The sequence below is a fragment of the Berghia stephanieae genome, chromosome 5 (genome assembly GCF_034508935.2).
Source record: "Berghia stephanieae isolate SIO BIC M18660-M18661 chromosome 5, UCSD_Bste_1.3, whole genome shotgun sequence".
NCBI classification, from domain to species: Eukaryota; Metazoa; Mollusca; class Gastropoda; order Nudibranchia; family Aeolidiidae; genus Berghia; species Berghia stephanieae.
Genome location: NC_088364.1, coordinates 70,410,789 through 70,425,209, shown reverse-complemented (window position 1 = coordinate 70,425,209; position 14,421 = coordinate 70,410,789). Strand labels below are relative to the sequence as shown.

The following is a 14,421-nucleotide window of genomic DNA, read 5'->3' as shown; positions in this document are numbered from 1 at the left end:
CGTTTATAGATGCATTACGTTTAATTAAAAAATCAAAATATCCTCCATCCGGATATAACGCACCAACACACAAGACTATGTGTAACCTTGAACGTTTATAGATAGAACGAAGTTGACGTAACACAGGTCTTTATTATTATATTATTTTTTTTTGCCACCCATGTCTATGAGTAATTCTCACTAAACTGTATTAACCAGAATATAAAAGTTCATGGTTACACATATTTTTTCATGTTGGTCGTATTCTTCCGGATGGTAATGGTGTGACTTTATTAGCCAAGCGCATACCATCTAAAGATATAATGAAGTTGACGTCACTCGGGTCTTTGTTATTGTTTTTTTTTTGCCATCCTCGATTGTGAGTAATCTTCACTAAACTGTATTAACCTGACTATAAACGTTCATGATTACACACAGCTTTGTGTGTTGGACCGTTATACTTCCGGATGGCATTGTTATGAGCTTCTTCACCAAGCGCATACTATCTATAGTCTGATAAATACCGTTTAGTGATAACTACTCATAAAAATGACTTGCCAAAAACAATAACAAATAGCTGAGTTACGTCAATTTCGTTCTATCTATATTACTATACTATTCCTACATTTGTGGTCTATCCTCGCAACACGGCATTATGTAGGGACGAACCAAATGCCAAAAAAAAATAAATAATTTTCTAATTCAATTCGTACATTTCTGTAACCCGTAATATTCAGCCTCGCAGATTCTTAGCATTCCCAACAATTAACGAGTAGAATTTTAGCCAATCAAAACGCTGTATTTATGACACACCCTCAACTCACTCGGACAAATATGATGATGATTGTGATATAACAACAACAACAACAACAACAACAATAAAAATAGTAATAATAATAATAATAATAATAATAATAATAATAATAATAATAATAATAATAATAATAATAGTAATAATAATAATAATAATAATAATAATAATAATAATAATAATAATAATAATAATAATAATAATAATAATAATAATAATAATAATGATGATGATGATGAAAATGACTGATAATAATAGTAATAATGGTAATAATAATAATAATAATAATAATAATAATAATAATAATAATAATAATAATAATAATAATAATAATAATAATAATAATAATATAATAATAATAATAATAATAATAACAATAATAATAGACGTCTAATAATAATAATAATAATAATAATAATAATAATAATAATATGATGATGATGATGATGATGATGATGATGATGATGATGATGATGATGATGATGACAATGATGACGACGATAATAATAATAATAATAATAATAATAATAATAATAATAATAATAATAATAATAATAATAATAATAATAATAATAATAATAATAATAATAAGGAAAGGAAAAAAAACCCAACAAAACCAACACAAACTCAACCCCCCTTTTTATTATAAACCTGTCAGTCATGAGACTTTTAAAAAAAAGTTCAGGTTCATCTAGAATTAGGCCGCTGTCTGAAGTTAAAAAGAAAAAAAAAAAGAAATGGGTCACCATATGTAATATTGATTACCCCACCTCCCAAAAAAAAAAAAAAAAAAAAAAATGCACTTTCAATACGTGGCACTATTTCTCGTTTCGTAAAGTTGAATACACAGACGACCTCCCGCCTGAATCCAGAATCTATCTATAGTTCCATCCACCTTTATTATTTATTATACATCCGCGTCTCATGTCACCAACGAGCCAAGTTTGTATCGGATTCTTTTCTTCCTTTTCTCTTTGGGATCGTTCGATTTTTCATTCCCAGAGAAAATATTATATTATTATTATTATATCGAACTGTTCAGATTTGCCATAACTTCTTCGTTTTCTTCAGTTCGTTTAGTGTTTTTTAATTAATTTTTTTTGTTGTGCCAAAGTTGATGCGAAGAACAGAATATCTGTTATATTTGAACTATTTTCCTTGTGGTTGTTGGATTTAAGTTTCTTTTAAATGGATGGAAAAGGCGGTTCATTGTGTTGTGATCTCTGTGACTACCACTCTGACTCTGTGCGTAGCATTTCTTAACATAAAGCTTTACACAAGGACTAGAATATTAAAGTCATTTTTAAGCTTTTACACAGTCTAGTGAGTTGTCGTTAGTAGTTCTCAAGGTAACAAATTATGATTCCATTGGTTGAACTTTTGAAGACAACAACTCACGATTTGTTTTCTTTCGGTGGTCGCTGTCTTGTATTTTGACGGTTTTTTTTTTTTTTAGCTCGATCTCAGGAGATGAGTTCACGAAGGTTATGCTCTGTTTCGGTTTTTTAAAAAAATGTTGTGATATCTGTGATTACCAATTTGTAACTCCACCACTGTAGCTCTATCATCAAGTCGTTAGAGACCTATAATATTATTTTTTAAAATTCCCTCCTCAAAAAAAAAAAAAAGAAAAAAAAAAAAAGAAAGAAAAACAAATGATGATGATGATAATGATAATGATGATAATAATAATAATAATAGTAATAATAATGATAATAATAATAATAATAATGATAATAATAATAATAATAATAATAATAATAATAATAATAATAATAATAATAATAATAGTAATAATAGTAATAATAGTAATAATGATAATAATACTTACAATGATAATGATAATAATGATAATAATAATAATAATAATAATAATAATAATAATAATAATAATAATAATAATAATAATAATAATAATAATAATAATAATGATGATAATAATAATAATAATAATATAATAATAATAATAATAATAATAATAATAATAATAATAATAATAATAATAATAATATATATATATATATAAATGAATACATTAAAAAAGGAATATTTGAATAATAAATAATTAAATACAGTGTAAATAAATAAATAGATAAATAAAATAATAGATAAATAAACAGATAAATTAAAGTTGACAAAAGCAAGACTGTTTCAATCACAAGGTGATATTTTTTAAAATAAATTCTGAAATTAAAATTTGTCGTGGTCTTCGTCGTTGTTGTTGTTTTGTTGTTGTTCTTGTTGTTATTGATGGTGCTGCTGTCGCTGTTTGTATTGTTGTTCTTACTCTTTGTTGTTGTTATTGTTGTTGTTGTTGTTGTTGTTGCTAAATATTTAAATAACAACTTTGATAACTTACTCACAACATATCATGACCTCGGTCACTGTCTATAAATAGATTGTCACACCTTTTCGATATCACGAAACTCTTGTAAGTATTTTTACACCGGAAATAATTAATCTCTCTCTCTCTCTCTCTCCTCTCTCTCTCTCTCTCTCTCTCTCTCTCCTCTTTCTATCTATCTATCTCTCTGACTATCTATCTATCTATCTATCTATCTATCTATCTATCTATCTATCTATCTATCTATCTATCCATCTTTCTATATATCTATCTATCTATCTATCTATCTATTATCTATCTATCTATCTATCTATCTATCTATCTATCTATCTATCTATCTATCTTCTATCTATCTTTTATCTATATCATCTATCTATATATTATCTATCTACTTCTATCTATCTATCTATCTATCTATCTATCTATCTATCTATCTATCTATCTATCTATCTATCTATCTATCTATCTATCTATACTATCTATCTATCTATCTATCTCATCATCTATCTATCTATCTATCTATCTATCTATCATCTATCTATCTATCTATCATTTACTTTTATCTATCTTTCTATCTACCTATCTCTCTTTCTCTCTCTTTCTCCCCCCCTCTCTCTCTCTCTCTCTCTCTCTCTCTCTCTCTCTCTCTCTCTCCCCTCTCTCTCTCTCTCTCACTTTCTTTTCTTACGCTCATGTCTCACTGTGTTCTCTTTATATATATATATATATATATATATATATATATATATATATATATATATATATATATATATATATATATATATATATATATATATCACTCTGTCTCTCTCCTTTTCTGTGCCAGCCTCACTCTTTATTTCTTTCTTCCCCCCCCTCTCTCTCTCTCTCTCTCTCTCTCTCTCTCTCTCTCTCTTTAACCGTCCCCGCCTCTTTCTATCTATAACTCATTGTATATAAAAAGGTTACCGTTGCCAGCAGCAAGCTTCGATTAATGATGCAAAAACTATCAAATTGTCTCCTTGCTTTTTGATATCTTCCGAATTATGAAATCATATTCCGTGTGTAGAATCGTTAAATATAGGATATTATAGTAAATCAGGCCATTGATCAGCCCCCCCCCCCCCCCCCACAACACACACACGCACGCACACATACACACACACACACACACTCACACACGGAGAGTACCGTATATTATGTTCGATATTTACCCAAGGTGAATATCTATGGCTAAAGATCTGTTGTATTTTCTCTCTCTCTCTCTCTCTCTCTCTCTCTCTCTCTCTCTCTCTTTCTCTCTCTCTCTCTCTCTCTCTCTCTCTCTCTCGCTCTCTCTGCCAAACTTTGACTAACTTATAAAAGCTCAAGTTTTTAATAATAAAAATTCGCCCATTGTAAAGCGCGAACTTTTTGTTTGTTGAAAGTATGATTTTTTTCTTCGGAGAAAACTGTTTGAAAATAGTTAAAATTTTGGAAAGCAGTATGATCATTTTATTCAAATGTTTGAATTTGGTTGGCAAATTTACCTTTATCTTCTACACAATGAGTGTATTCTGTGTGTTGCGCCATATAAAATATTTTTTGTTTGTTTTGTTTTGTATATTTAACCACATGACAAAATGAAATAGAAGCATTAGATGTATTCGTGATAAAATAGTAGCCCTGAGGCGTTATCTCTTGAGAGAAAATTATAATATTGACCATGATATAAATATCTGACTCCTTTATACCCCCCCCCCCCCACACACACACACCCCAGCCCTCCCTAAAAAATCACTTATTTTAGTTAGCGTGGCTTCTAATTTTCTGAACTTCACGTTAGCCGGGTCAGTTTGATATTTTTTAATTGAGACAAAACTTATTATCGACACAATTCTTTCTCATATCAATCACCTCCTCCAGCACCCCTTCTCCCGGCCCGCACGCCCAGTGGATTCAATGAAAAGCGAGTAAACAATAAATCGTTCATTTTGAACAACAGTGTCCAACAATTCATCAAAATCCCCTCGCATGTATCTAGATTATTAACCAGTCAACCGGCGTACTCTGGAGGAACTCGTATTTAAAAATTTGGCCAGAAAACTCGCCCTTATCGATGTAAACCCCCCCCCCCCCCCAAAAAAAAAAAAACAAAAAAAAAAAAACAAAAAAAAAAACAACAAAAAAAACAAAACAAAAAACCAACAAAACTTGAGCTTTTATATAGCGCAATATCCACTTAATGTGCTCAAAGCGCTTTACGAAGGTGCCCTGACCAGCAGCAACATGTAACATGTAGTACGAGATATGACGCCTATTAGGCGATATTGCACTTTTTTCAGACATAGACAACGCTGTTAACGACCAGGTACTTATTTTACACCTGAGCACGGTGAGAGAATGAGTAAAGAGCCTTTTCCAAGGACTCAACTATGCGCCGAGCTAGGTTCGAACCCAGGACCTTCCATTCCGAAAGCGAGTGTCCTACCACTAGACCGCATAGTCTCACGCATAGATTTTAATAACCCCGAAGTCCTTGGTTTGAGAGTTTTTGCCAAAAATGAGGGTCATTTAAAGCAATCGATATTTGAAGGAAGAGTTTTCTGACCAAATATTTAAAAACGAGTTGTGTTTTTTCCCCCCAAAGTACGGCAGTTTATTGGTTAAACCATGCCATTATTTGATAATTGTTTCCTTTTTGTTTCCGTTTCAGCACAGCTCATAAGTGCTCATAAGTGTCCCTACAATGGCGTCGCATTGTAAAGGTTGAAAAATCACTCATGCGTGACATTACCGATTGAAACGTATATATAAATATATTATTGTTCTGATAAATTAAATGAATTCAATGTTGAACAGGGCGTCAACCTCAGATTTTAGATTTGAACTCTTTTCTTTATTAAATAATTCCCCCTTCACAAATGCTTACAAAACTTCCGCTACGTATATTATTATAAAACACAGTCGCGTATTGTTACTCCGAAAGCTTCTATTCCCAATAAATATTTTAGTCCTTTTGATAATATAATATTAATATGATATATTGTATTTAGAGACTTTAACCGCCTTCCTCCGCTTTTTTTGTGTCCATTTAGTCAATTAGATATGAGTTATTCTCAAAAGATGATCTCATTAATGTTGCACGAGAGCAAAAAATTGAAGATTTTTTTGGAGCTTTTATATAGCGCAATATCCACTAAATGTGCTCAAACTGCTTTACAAGGGGTCCCTGGCCAACAGCAACATTTAACTTTTAGGACGGGACATGGCACCTGTTAGGCGATGTTACAATTTTTTCAGACAGAGACAACGCTGTTAACGGCCAGGTACTCATTTAACACCTGAGTACGGTGAGAGAATGCGAGTAAAGAGCCTTCTCCAAGGAGTCAACTATGCGCCGAGCGAGGCTCGAACCCAGGACCCTCCGATCCGAAAGCGAGTGTCATACCTCTAGACCACATAGCCGCAAAATAAAGATAACTTTATGAACATGATTCCACATTCCAATGATAGCAAACTAAATTTCAGACTTGAGTCCGGAAAGAAAAAGATAATTTTACTCATCATTTCCAGGAAAAAATAATAATAATAAGTTTACTTCATGGGAAAATCTCAGACCTCATTGATGACACGACATCTATCCCTTTCCATCAAACCCAATTAAGTATAATGTGTGATCATTGGTCTGTTGATTATTGAATAAGTATAATTCAATGGTGAACAAACCATTCTGACGCCATATATATATATATATATATATATATATATATATATATATATATATATATATATATATATATATATATTTATATACACTCAGGTGTTTTTATCCGAAACAATCGTTTCTATGTGGAGGGCATAGAAACGATTGTTTCGGCTAAAACTACGTGAGTGAATTTATTTATTTTTATATGCTCTCACCTAAATTATCGAGCACTCTCGTACCTACAAGTGCCCACGAACACTCATATATATATATATATATATATATATATATATATATATATATATATATATATATATACATCCAAAATATAGGATATATATATATATATATATATATATATATATATATATATATATATATATATTTCCTATATTTTGGATGTAGATTCAATTCGATTATCTGTGGAAAGGGTGTTGTCACAGAAATAAATCTAATCACAACAAGTAAGTCGTATAAAAGCGACGCCATTATTATGCAATTTGAAATTGTTTGTCTTTGTATCCGTTTCGTTACGGTTCATAAGTGATCCCGCCACAGTGCCTCGACATTAATTCGTGGAAATTCAGTCATGCGTAACATCACCCATTGAATATTCACGTGAATATTCATTATTTGTCTTAATAATATGTAATTTTAATTGTCGATTGGGCGTCAACCTCATTAGAGTTTATTATTATCGAAAATCTTTTCTATTATATTATACGAGTCCCTCTTATTCTGTTCTCCAAACTTCCAACGTCTCTCAAACCAACGGCCACATCATGTAATGTGATGTCTGTATTTTGTAATATTTGCATGTATGTATGTGTGTGTGTGTGTGTGTGTGTGTGTGTGTGTGTGTTTGTGTTTGTTTGTGTGTATGTGTTTGTTTTGGGGGTGGGGTGGGGTGGGGGAGATAAGTCAAAAGATAGAACGAAGTTGACGTCACTCAGGTCTTTGTTATATTTTGATAATTTATTTTTTTGCCATCCATGTCTATGAGTAATACTCACTAAACTGTATTAACTAGACTATTAAACGTTCAAGGTTACACAGAGTTTTGTGTGTTGGTCCGTTTTACTTCCGGATGGCAATGTTGTGAGCTTCACAGGCAAGCGCATACTATCTTCATTTACCTTTGCATAAATCGTCCGCCAGAAAAGTAAACAATGCCTCCATTCTTTGACATTTCCCGGTATTGATTCCTGTTCTCAAAATCGACCACACCCACATCCCAATGATTTATTATCTCACGATTTCTTTCTGGATGAAAAACCAGACATTGCGCTTGATTCTGTGAACAGAACAGAGTTGTAATCCTCCCATAGTGGGCAGAGCGGTACTTACTGTGTCTTCTACCCACCTATAGATAGTATGCGCTTGGCTAAGAAGCTCATAACATTGCCATCCGGAAGTATGACGGACCAACACACAAAAGTAGTGTAACCATGAAGTTTTATAGTCTGGTTAATACAGTATAGTGAGAATCACTCACAGTCGCGGATGGCAAAATACAATAACAAAGGCTTGAGTGACGTCATCTTCGTTCTATCTATAGATAGTTCGAAGATGACGTCACTCAGGTCTTTGTTATTGTTTTTTTTTTGTCATCCGCGTTTATGAGTAATGCTCACTGAACTGTATTAACCCGACTATAAACGTTCATGGATACACACAGTTTTGTGTGTTGGTCTATTATACTTCCGGATGGCACTGTTATGAGCTTCTTAGCCAAGCGCATGCTATCTATAGGGAATGAGATTAGCGGAAGAGTAGCGTCCCTTGATTGGACGTCACCTTACAGAGAGAACGTCAATATGGTTTTTAAGTATCTCAAGCCGCTTTCACCGGAAGCGAAGACGAGAGACGCATGCGCACAACCAACATGACGTTCTCTCTCTAATAACTTTTCCGCCGGTGACGTCACAGACTCTGGGTGACGTCCAATTAAGGGACGCTACTCTTCCGCTAATCTCATTCCCTATATATCTGTTTTCCACCATGCTTTCTATCTTTGTTTTGGGAGATTACTTGGTTTTGTCCAGGCCCTGGAGGGAAACAGTCAAATGTTTAGTTAGAGTTTTGGGAGATGATATTTTTTTCCTTGTAAATCATCTTTCTGTTATGCACTGCATTGTGTTTCTTTATATTATGTATGATTTGTAAAACATTTGAGTGTATTCGAGGACCTGTGCTTGTGTCTGGATGAGACTTTTAGTGATCTCAAAACTAAGTACTTTGATAGCGTGCTTTTGGAATCTACACCTGTTTCTTATTTGAACCAATTCCCATTTGTCTTCCCTTTTCTTGGATGCTTTATTCTAATTCTAGAACTTTTTACTATCCCATTTTCTTCCTTTTTACTGGCGCTGATATGACCTTAATGTGTTGCAAGCGCCGTAAAACCATTAAAAACAAAACAAAAACAAGAGTTGTAATCTAGTCCAGCTCATAATAGACATTTTTTGGGACGGAGGCAACGCTGTTAACTGCCAGGTAATGTTGATAGGTAATGTTTAATTTTACACCTGACTACGGTGAAAGAATGTCAATAAAGAGCATTTTCCAAGGACTCAACTATGCGCCGAGCGAGGCTCGAACCCAGGACTTTCCGATCTGAAAGCGAGTGTTAAACCACAAGACCACATAGCCGCGAATACTCCAATAAAAAGTTGAGTACTCTAAAGATTCGCGCACGTCAGTATCTCAAGAATATATATATATATATATATATATATATATATATATATATATATATATATATATATATATATATATAAAGAAAAAGAAAAAGACAAAACAAAACAAACAAAAGAAAAAAGACAAACAAACGAAACAAACAAAACACTCTATTTCTTGATTTAGATCATGGCTATGTAACACTTGCTCTTTTAATCTTTCCACATGCTTGCAGGAAGGAAGAGAAATCACGTTTATTTTTGTTTTACACAAGACAGCATCATCATCATCATCATCATCATCGTCATCATCATCATCCTCATTATCATCATATCTCTCTCTTTCACACACACACACACACACACACACACACTCTCTCTCTCTCACACACACACACACTGTCTCTCTTTCATTTCATCCTTCTTCCTCACTTCCTCTCTCTCTGTCCTCTCTCTCTCTCTCTCTCTCTCTCTCTCTCTCTCTCTCTCTCTCTCTCTCTCTCTACTATCTATCTATCTATCTATCTATCTATCTCTCCTTCCCCTCTCTATATCTTTCTTCCTTTCTCAATTGATCTTTCTCAATTAAGCGCTTTCGTGTAATAATCAATACCTTATATAAATAATATAGAAGTGTCATTTGTATTATGCGTTTCTTTCAACAAACGATACTGCCGTAAATCTGGAAAAAAAAAGATAGTTAAAAATTTGGACAGAAAACTCGTCCTTCAAATATCGATCGATTTAAATGACCCTCATCTTGGCAAAAACTCTCAAACTTGGGACTTCGCGAAGTCCTGGATTAGGGTCATTTAAATTGATCGATATTTGAAGGACGAGTTTTCTGGCCAAATTTTTAAATATGGGTTTTTCCATAGTATGGCAGAATAGGCTGTTCGTATTTTCGGGGTTCAATGACACCTGTACAAACTATGATTCGAATTGTTGTTTTACCATGAAAAATAATGTGATTAGTGTTCTGAATTTTATTTGGAAGCCTAGTTGTCCTAGCTGGAAGCGTGATTTTCATGGAATAAAATATTTATTAATAGCCCTTCCCCTCCCTTGAGATTCGTTTCATTTCTTGTATTCTTCCATTTCTTCTCATTTATTTTTCATGCACGCACATGCATTTGCACCCCTTTCATACATTCATACACTCATACACTAACACCCACACTCATACACTCATATCCTACACCCATTTCTCATTATTCTTCTCTCCCTCTCTTTCTCCCTTCTTTACTTTACCTCCCCACCCTCACTCTTCAACACCTCCTCCTCCTCCTACCGCCACCACCACCATCACCACTACTACTACTACTACTAGGCACTACTACTACTACCACTACTACTACTAATACGACTACTACTACTACTACTACTACTACTACTACTACTACTACTACTACTACTACTACTCTACTACTACTACTACTACTACTACTACTACTACTACTACTACTACTACTACTACTATTACTACTACTACTACTACTACTACTCTACTACTACTACTACTACTACTACTACTACTACTACTACTACTACTACTACTACTTTTGCTCATATTACTGCTACTACTACTACTACTACTACTACTACTACTACTACTACTACTACTACTACTACTACTACTACCTACCACTACTACTACTACTACTACACTACTACTACTACTACTACTACTACTACTACTACTACTACTACTACTACGACTACTCCTACTACTACTCCTACTACCAAATCACAGCTGGGTGGACTTCTCCTATTACTACTACTACTACTACTACTACTACTACTACTACTACTACTACATCAACTACTACTACTACTCCACCCACTCACCCCCCCCCCCCCGCATCACCTGCTTCTGTAATTACCACAAGAGCTGTGATCGTTGCTACTGTTACCAATTCTACCACGATTACCACAAACCACCTCCACTTCTACTTCTCACCCTTTTCTTTACCCCAAAAAGACAAAAAGTAGAAATTAGATTTCAAAATTTATTGATAAATCGATTTCTTCGTCTCTCTTACGTCTTCGATTTCAATATTATGCGACGCACCAAATAAATGCGATATGTCTGTCAGAAGAAGTATTACTTATGTAGATTTCTCGAGCCTGTTCAGAAATGCATCGCTTAACCCATTATCTGCAGCCTTCGATTTTAATTGGCTTTTTAAACAAAATTCAAAATTTGAGCTTTTTTACAGAGCAATATCCACTAAACGTGCGCTTTACAAGGATTTCCTAGCCAACTACACTTCAAATATAGGACAATATTACATTTTTTTACCCGACAGAAACAGCGCTGTTAACGGCCAGATTATCATTTTATACCTGAGTACGGAGAGAAAGTGTAAGTAAAGAGTCTTTTCCAAGGACTCAACTATGCGCTGTAAGAGCGGGACTCGAACCCAGGACCTTCCGATCCGAAGGCGAGTGTCATACCACAAGACGTCATAGCCATACTTTAATATAAATATAAGTATTAAAATTGTCCCAACTATCGGGAGCCACTGTGGTCTAATGGTAGCACGTCTGACCGGTAATCAGAAGGTCTGAGGTTGTTAACAACGCCACTACCACATTATCTCATTCGTCTGTAGTGTTATTCATCCTGTTTTGTTGATAAAGGAGAAACCCGAAACGTCCATCTTATCTGTTTTTCGTATATTAAATCTAAGCTTACATTCAATTTCACATTGTTATTTATTCCAGTTTGAGAAATAACGATATAGCCATATTCTGATATGCTGGTACAAGTTGCGACTTGAAAGAAATTCCGACCACATTTTATCTGTTTTCGCATATTAAATCGAAGCTTAAATTAAATTTCACATTGTTATTTATTCCAGTTTGAGAAATAATGATATAGCCATATTATAAGATACTGGTACAAGTTGCGACTTGAAAGAAATTAAATTCCGATTCGCCATTAACGAGTTAAAAAGTAGTGCCGCGCTGAGGACCGGGACCGAGGACCGGTCCCACGGTCTTTTAGCTGTGAACCGTGGTCTGGTCCCAAAGAGGAAGACCGCCGGCGGTCCTCACTTCTTATCACCTTTCAACGGTCTGGCGCCATACTACTTCCCCAGCGATTCGTTGCCTCGGTCCTTTGCCTATCTTCCACCAATCACCACCCATCCCACTTAATTAATCGCACCCACCCCCCTTTGCCATACACTAAACGACACAGACGACCATAGAGGCAGACGACCACCTCCCTCCACTCCGCAAACCGCCCTTTCGTGTGTGAGATGGGGGGAACAGGAGGCGCACGCCTTGGACGATTCCATTATACGGGGTAAATTTCAAAATTTACTACACCATAATGATCGCAATGACAATGATCTATGATGAAGGCATGACCCCTCTTCTCTAATGGGTTATTGTTTGAAATGTATGTGACTACTAAAGATGTGTGTGTGTGTGTGTGTGTGTGTGTGTGTGTCTCAAACCTAGCAAGTTGCAAGTCTGATTTTTTGTTTTCTTTTGTCCATCTCTTGTCGCCACTCCTTTCTATCGCATTGTTGTCATTTAAAATAATACAATAATATTAAAATTTCGTTTGGTGTTTTAACTAATCAAATAATATGAGTTTCATTAGTTTCTTCCTTCCAAAAAAACCAGTTATAACGTCTGTATTTTTAAAAGGTCCAATAGAATATTTGGGGACCCCGATAGCTCAGTTGATAGAGCACTCTCTTTATACGCAAAGGGCCAGAGATCGATCCCGGGTGCAGTCGAGTTTTTTTCTGAATCCCTGTCTACTCAGCAGTGAATGGGTAGCTGGGTTTGTTAGATCTGGCGAAAAGTCACCATCGACCCCACTTATTACTTATTACTTATTACCGCATCCACCCCCTCTTATTATAACTTCACGTCTCTCTCTTACTCTTCAATGCTCGCTGCCCTCTCATGTGTGTGTGTGTGTGTGTGTGGGGGGGGGGGGGGGGTAGGAGTTGCGTGTGTGTATAAACGCCACGAACAACTCGATCAACGCCTTGGGTGATTCCATTATCTCCGTTAATGGGGATAAATTTCAAATTTTATTCACGCTAAATTATCGAAGTAACAATGAAGTACTGTGATCAAATAAAGAAGGCATCACCCCTCTTCTCTAATTAGGTTACAATTTGAAATGAGTGTGACTACTCCGTGTGTTTTACTCCTGTAGACCACGGTTTTCATCGTGTAGCGGTCTTTAACGGTTCAAGAATGAACGATCCCATGGTCCCAAAGGTCAAAACGGTCTCTCAAGAATGTTCAATGTCGAAAAGGACCGCCGGTCCTAGGACCGGTCCTTGCGGTTTTCATTTCCCAGGGACCGTAGGACCGTGGTCCTTAAGCTTGCCAAGGACCGCCTCGCACTATTAAAAAGTGCACCACCGCCGCTTAAACAAGAACACGCACCGTCGCAGGGTGTAGCAACGTAGCTTCTTTCAAATCGGCTCTGCCGTGTGATAACATTGCATTGACAAATGATATTCGGAGAACCAATGCTTGTACAGTTATTCAATATAATATTGTGATCGATTAAACCCTTTGACAAGGGGTTAAGTGTGCAGTTTATAAAATATTCTTTTTTTTTTTTTTGGTTTTGACTCGTGTATTTTGTTTAAGTCGTATTATAATGTATTATTTATGACACGAAACACCCGCACACGCTGTTAAGCTTCAACTTGTCTAGTGCCGTAGTAAACCATAATAATAATAATAATAATAATAATAATAATAATAATAATAATAATAATAATAATAATAATAATAATAATGATGATGACTTTGATTCTCGTGTGGTTGATTGTGATGTGATTTGTCGTGTGTTATTTTTTTTTTAGTGGATTTAATATAAATGTGTAGACTTTAATTAACACACCATCATCGGTGTTAACTATCAACGGAAACAAGACGAGGAAACAGTTCTAAGGCA

The 14,421-nt window shown here is 34.7% G+C and overlaps 1 protein-coding gene across 7 annotated transcripts in view; it reads left to right on the top strand.

The window, feature by feature from the left end:
• Positions 1 to 14,421, top strand: part of LOC144973525 (nephrocystin-4-like) — a 77,363-nt gene that overhangs the window by 13,698 nt on the left and 49,244 nt on the right. The window contains exon 1 of one of the 7 annotated variants that reach the window (XM_078916048.1): positions 13,924 to 13,993. The exons of the other annotated variants lie outside the window; for them this stretch is intronic. The gene's annotated coding sequence lies outside the window, so the exon portion shown is untranslated. Of the gene's footprint in view, positions 1 to 13,923; positions 13,994 to 14,421 lie in introns of those variants that run through there. 7 annotated transcript variants of the gene reach the window in all.